Raw genomic sequence first — 19,628 nt, 5'->3', positions numbered from 1 at the left:
CCGGTCTACCTCCTGAACTACAGCTGCCCCTAATGTATGTTGAATCCGCACTTCTCAAGTTTATTTATTTATTTATTTTTATATCAGATCTTTAAGAAATGCAGATAATTGTAAAAATACTTAATGTCGGATCCAATAATCTTTCGAATCTTACTCCATTTACAGTCCATCTACAAAGAGTGCATCAAAGTACTCTCTAAGGGTACGTATTTAAATACATGTAATTACAATATAAGTGTGTAAAACATGCATATATTGTAAACAACTTATTGGCAATATTCTAATTTCCCCAAACCCAGAGTGTCTCTGTTATCTGAGCTGTTAATCCACTCTTGGCAGATCTGGTGTTTGCTGCAGAAATGTAGAGATCACTGGGAACTGCATGGGTGTTAGGCTGTAGTGCTGTCATGACTAATATGTGGAAATAAGGCTGAAACGTGGCCAAGTGTTCCTTTTTAGGAACATTGGGTCAACTGATAGTACACAGGAGTAACATTTAATACCCACAGATGTCAGGAGAAAGAGGAAAACTAGGAAAAAAAAAACTGATTTACTTGTCATCTCCAAGTCTCCAGATAAGCCCTGAAGCGGATCTTCATCCAACATTTACAGTGAAATGGGAAAATTCTTATTTTGGTTTGGAAATTACATAAGTCTTTCCCCTAACAGAAAAGCCTGAGGACTGCATAGTGCATTTTGTTTGTCATGACCGACATAAATCAAACACGTTTTCCATGAATCCCTTCAGGGTAGTACTTAAAGAAACAGATGAAAGATGCCAAAAGAGGTCTGTTTCAGCTTTACCTCTGACCTGCTAATTATGTGAGCACATAATATTTATGACAGATTTAACACTGGACCTTATAGAAGTATATTTTAATGCCCCCTTCTCTCAAACACAAGAGTTATGTGTTCTTAATATTTTCTGAGTACACATCCACTCAAAGGCCGACTGGTTTGTAAAAACATTTGTTCTCAGGACATGAATTTCTTCTTTTTGACATAAATCACCTTTGTGTTTAGTTTTTTACCTACACTGCTCATGCAACTTGTTTGACTTGTGTTCTGTTTCTATAGTTCAGAGTTGAACTGATATTAATTGGCCAAATTAATTTTCACCCTACTGACCTGCCTTGGCGGAGGTCTGCACTCTGCGCTCTCTTTTCTAGAAAAGCACTCAGAGAGTGCAGACCTCTGCCAAGGCAGATCAGTGGGTCCCCGTGGCCCCCCACCCCAACCGCACCTCCAATCACCACCAAAATTTAATTATTTGTTCTTTGTGCCAGTATCAACATTTCCTGAAATTTTCATCCAAATCTGCCCGTAACTTTTTGAGTTATCTTGCACACGGACAGACGAACAAACAGACAAACCAACGCTGGCAAAAACATAACGTCCTTGGCGGAGGTAATAACAATTTTTTTATGTGGAATTTGGGAGAAATGTTGTTGGTAGTTTAGAGAATTAAGAAAAAAGTTGATTTTACTTAAACACATATCTATAAATGGTCAAATCGGAGACAGTAATAGTTTAGCAGCGGTGTTTTATTTTTTTCCGGAGCTGTATCACATGACCTAACCCTGACCCTAACAGGGTGAGGTTTAGCCTTTTTGAAGACCAACATCAGAGCATATCACACATGTTTTCAAAGTCAACTTTTCAAACTAATACAGAGTGCATCCAATAAAAGTGGAGATGTTTAGTAGTGAAACCTTTGTCCAGATACACAACAGCCACGTTCATGCTGCTGGGTCCAGACGAGCATGCCAGCTCTAATCTCTCTCTGTCTGGAAGCACTGACCTCTTTTGTTCAGTTGACGGCTTATTACCGCTATTGATTTTGGCTCCTTTATTTTACAGACTTCCTGCAGGGAGGCAGATGACCCATGCACATATCAGCTACTGTTGGCTACTGCGAACACCAGCAAACTGTACCATTAACGTTACGCCCAGGATGAATTTATTGTATACGCTGGTGTGCATCTCTATATAATGATGCAGACAAAGGGATGAGAACATAGAACTTAAACCGTCTTTATGGTTTTGTTTGGGGTTTTTTTTTTTTTTTGGTCCCCTCATTCACTCGCAGTTTCATCAGAGGACATCATTTCTGTCGGATCAGAGCTAAAGTGGTCCAAACTTATTGTACCGTAAGTGCAACAACATGCTCAATATTATGACTGTTATATATTATTCATAGTTGTGGTATATTAGTCAGGTTGCATTGACCTCTTTTTTCTTTTGTCCAGTTTTTGTTCACAATAGTGTCACTGTTTTGGCTGTAAGTTAACAGTACATACAAACAAGCATTAGAATGTTTTTGATTTTTGATGTTTTTACCACTAGATTCTTTTATTGTATTCAAATTAGGAGGGAATTTCACTTCATTGGTGCTCTTTGGGGTGGATGGAATTTCCTGGATCTACTGTGATATTGATCAACAGGGTAAATGATATCTGGGTAGAGAAAACACATCACATTATTCCAGAGCACTGCCTCAGAGGTGAATTTCAATCCAGCGCTGCAGTGATTAACCCAGTGACTAAATTATCATATTTATTGTTATATCCTCCTGTGACTCAGGAAAGTAAAAGTTGTGGTTTTTTTTAATATCAAATAATTGTATTGGTTGGAAACAGCATAATTCAACAGTATTTTCAGATACATTTTTAATTTTCTATTTTATGGAATGTCCTTAGCAGTGGACAAGTAAAACTATGAAAGTCTTGTCCTGTACAGAGGAGAAAAATGCATTGCTTGGATTCAGGAGGATATATAGGGTGTCCCAAAAAATTTGACATCATTTCTCCTGAGCATGTAATCTCTCCAATGTCTATTTTTTTTTGGACACCCTGTACTTCAGTGTCTAATATAAATTGTCATGGGTGAGCAGTGGCTGCGTAGGTTCTAAGGTTTTCCTCAGTTTTTCAGGTGGCTTAATGCTATCTGGTGCTATCTCCAGTGTCTTCCCTAAGTTTTTTGAAGAAATTGTAAGGTTTATCATTTCACAGACATATTTTCAACTGTTATTGCAGTGTTTTTCAACCGTGGGGTCGGGAACTCACGTGGGGTCGCATGGAGTTCAAATGGGGTCGCCTGAAATTTCTAGTAATTGTTTAAAAAAAAAATTACTAACAAAAAATATATGTTCAGTTGAGAGAGACAATCCCAATACATAAAAGACATGACAAACTGTGAAGCTGAAACTGAAGCACTGTGGTACTGTTTATCTTTCAAATGTTCATTGTGGTTGGTTTCAGATGCTGCAGCTCTTTCATAATTCATAGTTTGAGTTCTTGTTTTTTCAGTATTAATTGTCAGCCTTGTAAATTCAAGCTGGACTGACTATACATATCCTGACCAAGGAAAATAAAATTCTCACTTTGTGCAGTAATCTCCACCTGGCTTTTCTGCCTCTGTCCATAATAATATACATTATATAAACTAAATGTCGTCTAAAATGAAAGTTTATTTGCAACGTAGTATAGCAAACTATTACATGATCACAAACAAATTAATTTTAGCAAAAAAAAAAAAAAAGAAGTACGTTTTGAATGTCTGGGGTCGCCAGAAATTTGTGATGTTAAAATGGGGTCACGAGCCAAAAAAGGTTGGGAACCACTGCGTTATTGGCCACTCATGTCACAAATGTGGAAAAGATAGAACAAATAAAAACATTTAAAAAAAAAAGCTTAGAAATAAAATTGGATAAGGCAAGGCAGGTTTATTTATATAGCGCATTTCATGTACAAGACAATTCAAATTGCTTTACATGAAACATTAAAAGCATTACAGCGGGGTGTAGGGGAAGCAATAAAAAGTGTAGGCATGAAAAGAAAAAAAAACAGTTAAAAAAATAAGGAAAAGTCACATAATTTGGTGTAAGAGATATACAATGAGTCATGCTGTGTCTAAGAAGTATAACGGTTAAAAAAAAAAAAAAACCTGGATATGAACAGATAATGTCAAATATCCAGTGTCAAATGTTTTCCAGGAAATCTGGTTGTTAAACGTACAGGATAATGCATATGTTGTCCACAGCTGTAATGTAACTGTGTCTATTGTTTGAGTCCTCAAATAGCAGCTGGCTGATGTGTCAGCACATCTGGTTCAGACCACTCACATCCACTGTTCAGACCTCCTGCTTCAGTGAGCTTTCCCTCTATCACTCAGTGTGTGAGATGTTTATGTTTTCCTCACCATGGTTTTAGAAACAGTCACACTTTCTTGGAGATGGATGGTAGTTTGAGCCGAAAAGGAAACGGATATCAGATTCAGCCCACAAAGTATGTCGGCATGTGAACTACAGGGGTCAGAGGTCACCGCCCTCAGTGAACACAGTCAGAAGTATTTGTACACAAGTAAGATGACGTCAGTTTGTCATGGCAACAGACGGTAGTGATAATTCGTACACTTACAGAATCAGTAGTCGCTTTTCCATTGACCCTCAAATCATGCAAATATAACTTGCGCATACAAATTTACCTAATGGAAAAATGACATTTTCCCCAAAGCTCTTGTTTTCAGATTAAAAGTTTTTGCGCTGGCAAGAGGTGGTTTTTCGGGCGTAACGCAATTGATATATCATGCAAAACTGCAATGGGAAGACCTTTTTCTGCAACTAGAGTCACGTGACTAAAAAAAAAACAAAAAAAAAAACAGATATTGATAGATATTACAACAAGCGAAGAAGAAGAGTTTTAAAAGAAACGGCGCGATAAGTGTGGACACACCAGGAAACCGATAATTTTTTAATTTAGTACGTGTAGTTAATAACAATATTGAATATATCTGTAAATCAACATGATATTTGCGTTCGTCACCATGTTTATGGAATGTCATCTCACTATAATAAATGAACAAATCATCGCATTTTGTAATTTAATGGAAAAAACGACATTACGCACTTCTGTGTCTTCGACATTTCGTAAATATCAGTAAAGCTTTGCGCATATGTCCAATGGAAAAGCAACTACTGTATGATAGTTTTTTGGCATCAATGGGCCAAAAATCTGTGAATACTTCTCAGTATATTATTATTAAAGCAGTCTAAGAGGAAACAGTACTTTTACACCTCCTCTGGACTCTGTTTACAGGCTGTAGAAAATGCAAGATTTTGTCTGGTATTTGTTTCTAGGGATATTAAAAATGTCATTGAGCGGTTCGATTGCTCACTGTTAAGATTCAGTCAGTTACTTGTTACAGAAGGAACATGGCAGCTCTGATATGATATTTACTCTTCTGCAGTGGCATGAAAAAACATAAAAATTATTGATTTTTTTTTTTTTTTGCTTTTGTATTTTGACAGAGCAAGAGGGCTGCACAGGAAATTTATGTATTTCCTTTTATTTTATTTGCCACTTTTTCCCTAATTTCCACCTCCTTCAGTAGAGGAGCTTCAGGTATAACATGGCCTATAAAGACTAAAGAAATGTTTCCAACAAACCTAAATCTGCAGTGGCACAGCTTTACAGTATCACAGTAATCTCCACACTTTAGAATTATGAGAAATAAATACAGTGAACTCATAGCTTGAAGAAATGTAAGATAGCTTTCTGTAGTTGTGACTCGTTTATTTTGTAATAAGTTGCACAGCCAAAAAAAATCCCCTCCTGGATTTAACTGATCAAATAGTTCAGATCCTTCCATTGGATAATTACTGTAGTGATTAATATGTTTCAGCTGCAACAAGTTCTTTAACCCTAACTGATGCACTGAGTAGCTTCTCATCAGTTTGATAGAGAGAATACAGATTGGGAAGTTAACCAAGGTGTGTACAGAACCCAATGAAATACATTAAAAAACAAAAGAATGAAACACAAAAACCACATAAAACACAGTGCAAAACAGGACAAAATGAACAACTCACGCTGTGTCAAAGACCATGGAACATAAGTGTGTTTTTAAATGAGATGTAAAAGCAGACAGTGAAGAGGTCTGATCTGTAAAGGCCACCCCAGACCATCTCAAAAACCTGATCTCCTCTGACCTTCAGATCTTAGAGATCCCAAAGGAGCATTAGGATGAAGCAGGTCAAAGAGGTGAACTGCAGTAAGACCATTAAAGGGGTCATATTTTGCTAAACCTACTTTTATTAGTCTTTGGTTCATTTATTTGTGTATTTGGACCCTAATTGTTAAAAAAAAGTTTGAATTTGAACCCTCCAGGTGCTGCAAAACTATCTTTATATTAATTCCGGCAAAAATCAAGTTGATTTCTACAACCTATTTCAATTCCTTCTTAATTTGTTACGTCTATAACTAGTTACGTCAAAACATTTGCACATATAAGGTCAAGACTTCCCAGGAACATTTCTTCAAGTACGCCATAATTGTTTGTCAGCAGCAGTTGTTGTAAAAACTGAAAATGTCCAAACTTTGAGCTGAGTACGTAAAATGTTCCATTGTTGGTTGAACGGGACAGAGCAGCACACCCAACAACCTGTAGGGGGTGGGGTCATGTGCATTTAAAGAGCCAGCATTCAAAATGACCTTTCTGGTGTCATTACTCAGAAATAGGGTTATAGATGGACCTGTTGAGTTGAATTAATGAAGAATTCAGACCCAAGCATAGCATTTACAGTTTATGTAGACCACAGGGAAATTTTTTAAAATGCATAATTCCCTTTAAAAAAGCAAAATATCACTCCTTTAAGGTATTTGTAGATGAATAGAGGATTCTGTAGGACATCAGTAGCTAATGAAGAGAAGCTAAAACAGGAGAAACATGCTAGCGTAGATGTGTTCCTGTCAATAAAAGAACAACAGCATTCTGGACGAGCTGAGGACAATGCAGAGAAGCCTGGTTAACACCAACAAAAAGACCGTTGCAATAGTTACAACAGGTTGTAATAAAAACATGTACTAGTTTTTTGAAATCTAGTGGGCGACCTGAACCCCACTGAGAACTTTTATGATGAGATGGAGAAGACTTGATGCACTGCTTTGGTTCTCCCATTATTAACAGAAGAGCTTGGTGGAAAAACTAATGGAATAGAATGGAAATAAATGGTGTGACATTTATTATGGCAGTGTGTGGCATAAATAGTGTCACAGGGAATGCAACCAAGCTAAAGACAATCCAGTGAAATAATGTGTGTGTGCGTGTGGGGGGTGGGGTGAGGTGGGGGTTGACCAGACTGTGCTTTTTGGTTTACTGGAAAATCTCCTCAATCTGTCTAAGGTTGTGTTCATAGCTCTTGTGTGTGCCGTGTAATTCACATACACTACATCCGCAAAAAAACTCTCGACCTCCCACAGTCCACCACATCAGACGCTACTAGCTTGGTTGTCATGGTAATGGCTTGATTGTTTTGATTGGTTTGGGTGAGCGAGGCTGGGGGGGTTTTGATGAAGGGGGATATTTTTCTGAGTGGGCTCTTCTCCACTTTGTCATCAGAAATGTTTCCTCCAGAAGAAAACGGCGCTCCCTCTGTGACCTGATGTGCAAGGAAACTCTTTAATCACGTTTAACATCTGTTGTACTCTCTGAAACAGGAAAGGGGATGAAATCTTGTAGGTGCATACTTGTTTAAAGTTATTCTTAACTCATTAATAACATGACAGTTGCTATTAATGCTGAAAATATAAGAAAATTTGAAAATGATATGGAGTCTGTTATCAGGGAAAAATGAATAGAAGCTGATTGTGATGAAAACGTACTATCACAGCATATGTTTAACCCTATGAAACCATTTGTATCATATTTGCTACGCCAGGTTCTGAAACCTGTATCTAATTAAATAGATTAATACTGTTGTATAGGGCTTTTTTTTTAAAATTTTGCTTTTTTCAATATATTGTTAAATCATCCACACACTTTCTGCAGGAAAGTCTTTAATAATTTTCAAAAAGTTACATTAAGAAGAACATGTATATTGTTATTCATTAAAAAAAAGATTTCTATTAATTGATTTTTTTTAGTACAGTTAAGTTTTGTTGAAAATGTGTGCATCAAATTTCGTACTGCAGGTATATAAGGTGCATTATGAAAACGCCCAATATAAACAATCATAAACAAAATGATGTGGCAAAGATTTTGTTAAAAGCTCTAGTATACAACTCAATTCCATGAAAAATTAAATTTTGTGGCTTGTTTTTGACGGGGCAGGTTGTACGGGGTTAAATATGTCAGGAATACCTTTAATTATTCAACTTCAAAATGTTATCAAGTTGTTCAACCCTACAACATTTGAAATAACACCATCAAAAGCATTGAGCATTATTGTGGTAATATGTAGCAAATTAGTCATTGGAGTGATGATATAAGGATATGGATGTTGCTAAATGTTGGGGTTAAAATCATTGGGTTTCCACAGCTGCATATATTATAAAAGAACCCAACAGATGAACAGTGTGAGAACAGTCAGAGAATTAACGTCACTTCAGCCTGATACAGTCTGTTTGGGCAGTGATTAATGGTCTGAATCATATCTTGCTGTGTTGGGATGTTTGTTTTCTGTTCATTTTTAGGAGACTTTTTTGTCCCTGTATGAAAAGCTGGTATACTGATCTCCTCCACTAAGACTTTAACTTGCTAAACACATGACTTCATATTTGGACAAACTTCACTCCTGTAAAGACGAGACGGTTTGGTGCTCACCGCAGTCGATGGCATATTCACTGTGGATGGTCGACTGGGTTTCTCTTTCCAGGAAGGTTTGATTTGGCTCATACTGATGTGTTAATTGGAACATCAATGTTTTTCATAGTTGAACCGTGTCTGAAAGCATCATGTTTAAAAATGGCTGCACCACACTAGTTATTTTTTATGATCTGACATTTCCTTTACTTACCAATAAGTACGTTTACATAGGCAGGTTGACCTGAGCTAACGTTTCTCTGCAGTCTGCTCAGTATGACTTCAGCTCTGTTTCCCAACTGGTGCAGTAAAGGTGTTACGAGCATAAAGTCTACTGTGTTTGAGCAAACAGTCATTAACTAATGAAAGGAATGCTACCGTATATCATATGTCTTTCTCATGGTGTTGTGTCTCCTAGAAATGACGAAAGTATCTTCAGTTTGGTGTTGGATACATAAAATGGCTCTTCAAGTGACAGATCTCTGGTAATATCAACAAACTGACATCTTAAAGCTGCTTGAAACACTAACATTGGTGTGTTGTCTTTTGTCCGCTTGGCCGATTTAAAGGAATTTCTGTTGACTTCACCAATCTTTCCACAAGTGATTTTGACTGAGCAGTTTGGAAGTGATGAAGGACAGCTGCATGGAGATCTTAGGGAAATACCCTCTTCTGACTGGTTTTCTACATTTCTGTCTTGTTGATGACATGACCTTGTGGTAAATATTTGGTTGTACCTTTTGTATATTTCCAGTGTTTCTTGCCACATTTATACAAATGCAATCATGATCAAAAAATGCTGACTTGTCACGCATTTGCTGTGCTGAGCCTTGTGTCAATGTCATTTGAAAATAAATGTGCAAGAATCACTTATATTGTTTAGCATCTAAGACTTGAGTATATTTACCCAAGAACCCACATTCCAAATCAAAATTATGAACTGTTGGAGGTTTTTCCTTTGTGCTGTTGTGTCTTTTTTTATGATGCAACCGGTGCTTATTTTCATTAGTCATTAATTTTGCAGATTATTTTAAAGATTCATCGGTTGTTTGATAAAATGTCAGAAAATTTCTGTCATCTAAACATAATACATTCATTCATTCATCTTTTGAACCTGCTTCATCCTCACTAGGGTCGTGGGGGGTGCTGGAGCTTATCTCAGCTACCTATGGGTGAAGGCGGAGTACACCCTGGATGAGTCACCAGTTCATCACAGGGCTGTAATATAGAGACGAACAACCAATCACTCTCACATTCACACCTATGAGCAATTTTAGGTTGATCAATTAACCTGTCAGTGCATGTCTTTGGATGGTGGGAGGAAGCCAGAGTACCCGGAGAGAACCCACGCAAACACGGGGAGAACATGCAAACTCCACACAGAAAGGTCCCTGGTTGGAATCAAACCCAGGACCTTCTTGCTGTGAGGCGACAGTGCTATCCAAACATAATACAACATTTTATAATATAGTCAGTTGAAAGGTGCAGTGACTTTACTGTTCATTAATGCTTAATCTATCATCTAATCGCTGGTGGATGTCTATGTAGAGCAAGGGTGAGGAATTATGTTTGCTCCTGTTTGCCTCAGTTTCTCTTATCTGTTGTGTAAGATCAGCTACTGTCATGTTAACTGCAATGAACCGCAGGTGTCCACTGCACTCTCCAACAAGCAACAGGATGTTTACTGGATCTGACTTGTCAATAATATGGTTATGTTTGCTGTTTTACCTTGAGTTAACTTAGATGTGAAAGAAGTCGAAGCTGTTGTTTTGCCTTTGTGACAGTTCTATCATTCTAGCTGAGGTAAAAAACCCTGATTTGAGGAATATTTGTTAAATAAGATGATTTTTGTTTCTTCACCAGATATAGTTGCAGTTAGAGAGTCTTGAAGTTTCTGGATTGGACACAACATAACATTTTGAACTATACATCTAAACTACTACAAAAATTGAAATAAATCTCAGAAGAATGTATCAAACCTCATGATGACTTTTTCATTTCAGCTGCACTGTAACTTCCGATACATTTTAGTGTCTGAATTTTTCTATTGTTATGAACTCTAGTGACTATAATGTACAGCATCTACAAACACCATGTCCTTGTACGTATGTGAGAGATTTGGAGGTGGGACAAATGATGTGTTAGATTGATGGATCTCCTGCAGATGTATAGTGACTGTAAAAATGAACGTGAGCTCTACCTTTCTATTGTTTTAAGCCATGTGTTTGCCACATTGCATACAGACTTGCACTCGATCCGTAATGACACAGAGCCAAACTCAATCTGTCTTAACTGACAAAATATCCCGGTTACTGTATATATTTCCATCCCACTTTTATCAGACATAAAAGGATCTTGAAAAGATAATGACCAGTTGCAGACAACTCTGTTCTTCTTGTCAAGTGCAGTCAAAAAGCACACTGAGACGCCACTTCGCATCCTGACATATACAGTATTTGACTGATGCATTTATTTTAATACTTATTATGTTTTGTGTGTGACACAGTCAGTGTTGATAGTTAACTGACAGCCAGCCAGCTCATTTCCAGCAGAGTGTTAGAGAATAGATAGGAAAACAGTGCAGTACATTTGTAGTATGTTTGTTTTTTTTATTTCAGTCCCATAAGCCACATTCACATTGTATTGCATTGTTCTACTTAAATTTAGATTTTTATTCTCTTCTGCAAGAACCTCTATGTTATATGGGACACATGACACCTTTAATTCTTATCATTTAATATTTATGTAAAGACTAATAACAGCTATTTATGAAAAACAAAAGTTCTGGATAAAAAACTCTGGATCTCACAGTGAAAGACATCACAGGAGTGAGAACGATCACGTCATTCTCCCACTCATTTTCCATACATCCCGGTCCAAGTGGAGACCGCAGAGTTCCTGCAGCTGTGTGCACGAAAGCGCTGAGTAGCTGCTAACTGAGGCCAGGCTGAGTAGCCTATGTGAAGACCAGCCGTCTCCCACAGTGTGGAAATGTCAGCATGATGGAATGAAGCAGCCTGAAAAGTCTGCTAGAAACACAGCTCAGCTGAGCGTACAGAGCATTGTAACTGGACTGTCTGTTCTAGCTACTACATCTGAAGTTCTGCACACAGTCAAGTTTGGTAGACCTTTATTAACCCATAAAGACCCAGTGCTACATTTGTTCCTAAATGATTTTTTCCTCTATATTTAACATTTCTTAAGTGATTTGTCACCATTTATTATAAAATAATCCTCTGTATTTTGCATTTTTCTAGTAAAAATCTGGTATTTTCCAATATTTCATGTACTTATCATATAGATACTTTTAAAAGCTCAGAGTGAAGTTGAACGTTATTATATAAAAAAAAAAAAAAAAAAACAGAGAAAACTGAAGCAACACTAACATTTTTATCAAAATATGTCATTAAATGAATATAAACCAAGTGTCTCCATCCACTGTCATTTGTCAAACTTAGGGTTGGGCAAAAAAAAAATAAAAATCATAATATGATTAAATATTATAAAAAATCATAACACAATATTTTTTTCATATCAGACGATATTGATGTGTATCACGATATAAATCAAATCACGGTTTTTGACATAAGACATCTAATACATATTCAGAAAGGAGTGAGAAGAAGCATAACATAAATTCCCACCCTTAAATGATTAATAACAAAAGCTTCCTAGTCTAAACATATCTGTACTATAATATACCTATAATATAATGTGCCTGATACTTAAGTAATTTTGTTTATGGTTTTGTATTATTACGAACAAATATAATATATATAATATATTAACCATCAGTTTTCACATCAAACTAGAAGGAGGAAATAAATGCTGCTAATTGAATATATGTTATTTTCATATGGGACATTGCTTGGCACCACAAGTCAAAGTGGCACAGTATTTAGGCTAGGTATTTTACTTTTTTTTTTTTTTTTTAACTAGATGTCATGCAGGTAAAAAACATTGGATCTGATTCTGAGTCATAGCTTTTCAGTCATCACTTTATTAAATACAGTGTAGTGAAATGTAAAAAGAAACGGGTGAATTTCTCAGTGTTTAAGTGGTTCAGGACAGCACCTTTTTCTGTTGGAGTTTAGCTGTGGAATGACTGAGGTTTTGGAGGAGTTTTTCTATCAAAAGTCTCCACAGGTCATGTCTGTGTGCTGTCAGACAGAATAGAGTTTAACAACTCTTATACAGGTCAGACTTCTCTGTTGAACAGCTGTGATATTACTGCAGATTTGTCTCCTTTTATTTCTTTTATATTGTGACATACTGGGTAACTTAACCCCTGTAAGCTCTAAACTGTTCCATTAAAATACATCCAAATTGAATCTGTGACAAGAGGAGCTGGCAATGCAGTGTTAATGAATTCACAGATATTTAAATTCCACTTGGACGGGCTGTTACATAAAAGTTAGAAGCATAAATCAACCAAACAAGACACGGAGACTTAACAGAATCTCAGTTGGCATGAATGTCATAAACACCCGCGAGAGGATTACCGTCTATAATGCAGTGATGTAAACACCAAAAGAGACCCTGGCATAAGTGTTCAACATGATATCTGAGTTGACACATTCACAGCTCTCCTTTTGGAGATTTTCGTTATCTGGGACTTTGCGGATGTATTTTGGGACAATGTGTACCGCATATGCTGAAACCTTAAGAAGATTTGTTTGGGGGTCATATTTGCAAATGGTTTTTGGTGTACTTTCATCTTAGTTTAGATAATGACACTGTGGTAGAGATAGATGAATAATCAGATTAATGTAATGAAGCTGATAGGACATTTTACAAATTATCAGTGGCATCAGAAGTTGCTAAAAGTGGTTAATGACAACTACTATTTTGATAGAAAAATATTCCTGATTCCTGAATCATTTCTTGAGCAGTTCCAGGTTTATTGATTGATTGGTCTATTCATTAGTATGTTTGTGATTTTGACAATGTTCAGTTAAATTATCTTTGGTTCCATTTAAGTCAAGAATAGTACATTTCCAATGGTGTTTAATTGTTTTGGGGTTGTGTTGATATCCTGATCAATTATCTTCTTTTTAAGGGTAGAAATTATTGTCATTATATTACCCTTCAAAATTTATACTGTTGACGTATTTGGAATAATCAAGAAGTACAAGAAGTAACTATTTAAATGAGCAGCAAAGAATTTTACAGTTGTTTCTGTTTGTATCTATTTATTTTCTAAAAATAATGGCAAAGACAATCATAGAGAACTGATATCTATTGGTGACTTTTTGCCGAGTTTTTATGGAAATCCTTTATGCGGTTAATAACCTTTGAAGGACTTTATAATGTTGAGTTCACTGAGGTGTGCAACACTGACAAAAGAACCTCTTAATGCAGTCCACTCATGACTTCTATTTCTTTGTCCATTTTAATTGACTGATGATGTCTCTTTCTGCTCAATAAGACAATTAAGTCCTGAAATTAACCAGTCAAAAGGGAAAAAAAATGGAACGGACAGATTATGTTGGATGACCTCCGTTTGGACTGTGTCGACCACTGCATGTAGTTTCTGACTAAAGCCTGAAGACGTGTTGGTAATATGCGTTTGGATCAAGCCTCCTAAACTTTGCAACTGATGTTGAATTAAAATGATTCATCTAAGGCTTAATAAAAGATGAGAGCAGTCTTGTAATTCCTATCATCACTTTGACAATAACGGCAGTGGCGAATGACTGATCACTGATCTTATTAAGGATATTAGTCCGTGTGGTTGATTAAGCTCGAACTGTACTCAGCCAAACGCAGCAGTTAAAAAAGGGTCACATTCAGTACAGATCATTCACCAGTGTCACTGTAATCCTTAAACTAATGCTTGGACGTGCAGATCCTCTAATCTGTAGAGAGCAGAAGCTCATTAGAGGCTGCCGCAGTCAGACAACAAAGCGAAGGGATCTGCGTGCAGAGTTGTAGTTGGTGGTTTTGGTTGAAGCCGCTCTTAGTCGTAACTGCAATCAGAGGTTCTCAGCAGATGTGACCTGAGCGGGATAGTGATGCCTTCAGAGCCATATTAGTTCATGTTTGTGTAAGCTGTGACATCTCCGCTCTGCTCAGTGTCTGCCCATGGCCTGTAGCTGACTCAGACCCATGACGACATAACGTCATGTTTGTTGTAGTTGCTTGACTGTCACTCACCATTAATATCTTCACCAGTGTTGTTTTTATCGTCAGAGTATGAAATAAATCAGTTGAGTAGCAGCTTGTACTGTAACTTGCTGTCATTGTTTCACCTTCTACGGCTGTGGCTCAGATAATAGGTCATCCTGCAAACAGATGGTTGTCGGTTCGACCCCTGGCTCCACCTGTTAATATGTCCAAGTGTCCATAGGTACAGTCATAGAAAAAATTATTAGACCACCCCTTGTTTTCTTCAATTTCTTGTTCTTTTTAAATCCTGGTTGGACAAATATAATGATTACAATAAAAATAGCTCATAAGAGTTTAATTTCAGAGCTGATATCTAGCCAGTTTCTGTGTTTTCTTGATAATAAACAAATTCACTTAAGTTCTTACATCAATAGCTATGGTATAGTATTGCCAAAAACAGTGCTTTTAGACATTCCATGTTTTCTTTTCTGTCTGTTTCAGTCACATGATACACACAGGAGTTAGTACTTGATTGCATAACCATTGTTTTTGATGACTTTTGATGTTCTAATATTTTTTTCCACGACTGTAAGTCCCTGAATACCGGTCTGATTATATTTGTTAAAAAGGCACATTATTAACCCGTAAAGACCCAATGCTACTTTTCTGACAGTTCCCAAAGGATTTTTTTCTCTCTATTTAACTTTTCTTAAGTGATTCATCACCATTTATTACAATATTATCTTCTTTTTCGTGTGTTTTTTTCAGTGTAAATCAGGTATTTTCTTATATTTAATTCACTGCTTATGTAGATGTTCCTAAAGCTCAAATCAAAATTGAGGATTATTATATCAAAAACAGAGAAAAGAGAAGAAAAGGTGATTTTTTCTGTAAAATATATCATGAACTGAATATAAAAACAAGTGTCTCCATCCACTGTCATTGATCCAACTCCATGGGTTTTACTGGTGAATCAATGTTGTAGAAGATGACTGTGTTTTCATGTTCATTACAAAGCCTCTGAACGTCCAAATGGGTCATATCTGATGACCATGAAAAGATGACAAACTGTATTTTACTCCAATTATTTACATGTATTGATTGGATTAGTGGATCAACGGGTTTTAAAGTGTTTAGATCAGTAGATGATTTTGGTCGATAGTTGCGGTTTGGGTCTTTGTGGATTAAAGTGTCAGTAAGGTGGATGAATATTTTCCATTTTAGTACCAGTCTGTTCTAAAAATTTCTAAATGTCTTACAAGTTTCCCAAACACTCATCCCTGTGGGTGGTGCTGTTTTGTTACAGAGTTATAGTCTGTCACCACAGTTAATGATGTCATCTAAGACGAAGCTTCTGTGTCTCGCTGTGTTTATGAGATGCTGACTGGTTGTTGATGTTAAATCTGGTAACCCCCGCTGGGTCATCTGTGCATCTACTGACAGAGACACGGTACAAAGGAATCAGCCTGACCTGATTATTATGATACATTTGGATTGTCTGGATATCTGTCTCCAATTAAGCAACAGCCTAAATTCAGTCATTTAAGCAAACGCTGCTTAAAAGAGTATAATCAACACTAATGCAATGACTGAAAGATTTTTTTTATCAGTGCCCAAATCTTATACTATATCTACTCTGAAATTTTAACCCATAAAGACCCAAACATCCACCTATGACCAAAACCATCTACTGATGTACAATGTTTAATGCCTGTTGATCCACTAATCCTATCAGTACATGTACATAATTGGTGTAAAATACAGTTTGTCATGTTTTCATGGTCGTCAGATATGACCCATTTGGACGTTCAGAGGCTCTGTCGTGAATGTGGGAACACTGTCGTCTTCTACAACATTGATTCACCAGTAAAACTCATAGAGTTGGATCAATGACAGTGGATGGAAATGCTTGTTTTCATGTTCAGGTAATGATATCCTTGCTTAAAAAGTCACTTTTTCTTCAGTTTTCTCTCTTTCTGATATGATAACCCTCAACTTTATCCTGAGCTTTTTATGAACATCTACATGTTCAGTGAATTAAATATAGGAAAATACCAGATTTTCACAGAAAAAATGCAAATAAAGTAGATAATATTACAGTAAATGGTAATAAATGCACTGGATGAAATGAAATGTTAAAACTGGAGGAAAAATAGTTTGGAAACTGCCACAAAAGTAACACTAGGTCTTTATGGGTTAAGTTGGACCATTCCCCATTCTTTTGCTCTTGTACTCTTTAACTAGAACAGATCAAACAGTAAGTATATGCCTCCTACTGCAAAGCCTCTTGTTCCAGCTCTCACTAATTGTATCTCCGAAATGTACAAGCACTACATAATGAAACACCGTGTAAGTTGCCATGTAAATAGTGTCTGTCTATGGAAATCTAAAGGACTCTTTCATTCTACAAGTCATACATCGTGGTAGTGTGGTTAAAGTTTAACTGTCTGGCCTTTGCATTGCATAATATAACACATTTTACAGTAGAAAATACCGTAACCTGTGGATTTACAAATGCGGTTCCATAAAAACAATGAAAACGATTATTAAAAAAAAAGCCTAACCCAGCATTTGTGTCAGCTCTGTTTGGAAAAAAAGGAAACGGCTGCATTTTCTGCCCTCGAGGTTCATTTTAGGTGAACAGATGAGTCTAAACTAACCGTGACCCACTGAGCTCCATGATTACTGCCTTGTAAAATGGTCAGACAGGAGATGCTTTGCTTTTCTTTGTGCGAGTTTCAGAATGTATTGGATGAATCAGCCATAATTTCCAGAAAGAATGCCATGGTTGCTAAACTATCGATAAATATTTAGATTTAACTTTTTTAAGTTCTGTTTTACCATCTCAAGACATTAAAGTTTATATCAAGCCCAAAAAGAGAAAACTCAAATGTTAAAGACTCCTTTTATTTTATGTCATCGCTGGTGTTTGTCTTTTTGTGATGTGTTTTCCTTTTGGATTGTGTGTGATGTGTTTTCCTTTGTGTTTTACACCCACATTCTGAATCAGAAGTTCACAGAAAAGAAGACAGTTTTGTTGAGGTGTATCTGCATTTGTTCAAAATCAACTTTCATCTCAAACAGTATAAACCTGTGTTGTTTTCCGTATGCACGTTGACTTTTAAACATGATTTATATTCATTTTTTTCCATACTTTTTGATCTGAGTTTCATAATGTGGAGGTGGAAGTCTTTGATTGATTCAGATTTATACATTTTCAGTTGCTGACATGATTTCTTGTTTGTTTATTGGTGACAGTAAATCTTCAGGTTTTGATTTTATGAGCATGCATAAACTGTATGAAATCATAGCAGATTACAACATCACATGTGTTTATGGTTGCATTGGCCTGGCTCGCAAACATTAATGGTTTGAGCATTATCCACTTAGCCCATATTGCAGTATGTGCAATACAGTACATGTGAAACACATGTGGAGCCCCTGACTTACACAGTGTGACCTATTTACTTTGTTCCGCACACATTTTCTCATTCTCTCAGGCCTCCGTTCAGACCAGATCCCTGGGGTGTTCTGAAGCTCAGGAGGAAATTTGATGTGATGAATGGCGACACATTTTATGAGTTTATCCTCCTGTCTGTGAGTGGACGTGAACTCAGCACGTACTTGAACTCCACTGCACGTGTGTATTTTTTCTGTTTTGCATTAGCACTGACATTTGTTTTCGTAGAAATTTGTGGCTTTGTTTACCAGACTTTGATTCTTCAATGAAAGGTGACAAATCTGCTTTGGTCTGATTTACCATTAGATAAGCCAAGACTTAACGCTTTAGCCTATTAAATTACTGCTTTGATGCTCCTCTACAAACTAAAAACAATTTAATAAATACATCTAGCATTATTTAATTCTCTTTTTTTTTTTTTTGATTCGAAGTTTAAGGACAAGCAAGCTATAAAAATATACAGTCGCGGAAAAAATTATTAGCTCACCCTTGTTCTCTTCAATTTCTCGTTCATTTTAATGCCTGGTACAACTAAAGGTACGTTTGTTTGGACAAATACAATGATACCAACAAAAATAGCTCATAAGAGTTTAATTTCAGAGCTGATATCTAGCCATTTTCCATGGTTTTCTTGATAATAACCAAAATCACTTCAGTTCTTACATCAATATCTATGGCATTGTACTGGTAAAAACAGTGCTTTTAGATATTCCATGTTTTCTTTTCTGTCTGTTTTAGTCACATGATACACACAGGAGTTAGTACTTGATTGCATAACCGTTGTTTTTGATGACTTTTGATGGTCTAATATTTTTTTCTGTGACTGTATATCACATAAAATTGGTGATGTGATTACATTTGAAAGGACAGGTATCAGCCGCTAATGTTAATAACATAGCATTTGAACATGTATTAAAACGATTTAAGATTTAATTCCATTCTTTATTTCTGTGTTGATGGATGTAATGACACAATATCTCACGACTATTGAGGGAAAAGCGTTAAAAAGTGAGTTGTAATTGTTTTACACCAATGCAGATATTCAGCCATATTACTGCAAATACACAAAATATACACACTCAAGATCTTAAGACGCAAAACTTATCTTGCACCAGTTTCTCACATCCCAGAATTTAATCATTTTCCATTATCTATTTCTAATCACAGGAAACTGAAACCCAACATGTACATGTACTGAATCTCAACTTGTGTCACAGACTCACTTTAAAGATTTAAGCAGATACGTGCTTTATCCTCATCTAATCATATTAAGACTTAACTGTATAGACTGGCTCCGTATGGCAGCACAGTCATCAGGTCCGTCTTCTGGCTTTGTTCCCAGTTTTTCTTCCAGGTTTGGAGGTGACTGCAGCTGATATCACATGTTCTCTTGCAGCTCGCTTTCATTCACATCCAAAATTGTTGAGCACAGTTCAAAACAGTTACTGCTTCTCTCATCTGTTAAATGTATGAAAAGCTG

The 19,628-nt window shown here is 36.4% G+C and overlaps 1 protein-coding gene across 1 annotated transcript in view; it reads left to right on the top strand.

Moving 5' to 3' along the window:
- The first annotated feature begins 1,893 nt into the window (after positions 1-1,893).
- LOC115430000 (tenascin) overlaps positions 1,894-19,628 on the top strand; it is a 48,176-nt gene continuing 30,441 nt past the window's right edge. The window contains exons 1-2 of the mRNA XM_030149856.1: positions 1,894-2,150; positions 18,189-18,330. The gene's annotated coding sequence lies outside the window, so the exon portion shown is untranslated. The remainder of the gene's footprint in view (positions 2,151-18,188; positions 18,331-19,628) is intronic.

Source organism: Sphaeramia orbicularis, chromosome 12, assembly GCF_902148855.1.
Source record: "Sphaeramia orbicularis chromosome 12, fSphaOr1.1, whole genome shotgun sequence".
Classification (NCBI taxonomy): Eukaryota; Metazoa; Chordata; class Actinopteri; order Kurtiformes; family Apogonidae; genus Sphaeramia; species Sphaeramia orbicularis.
The sequence above is the reverse complement of the archived record's forward strand: the minus strand, read 5'-3'. Positions and strand labels throughout refer to the sequence as shown.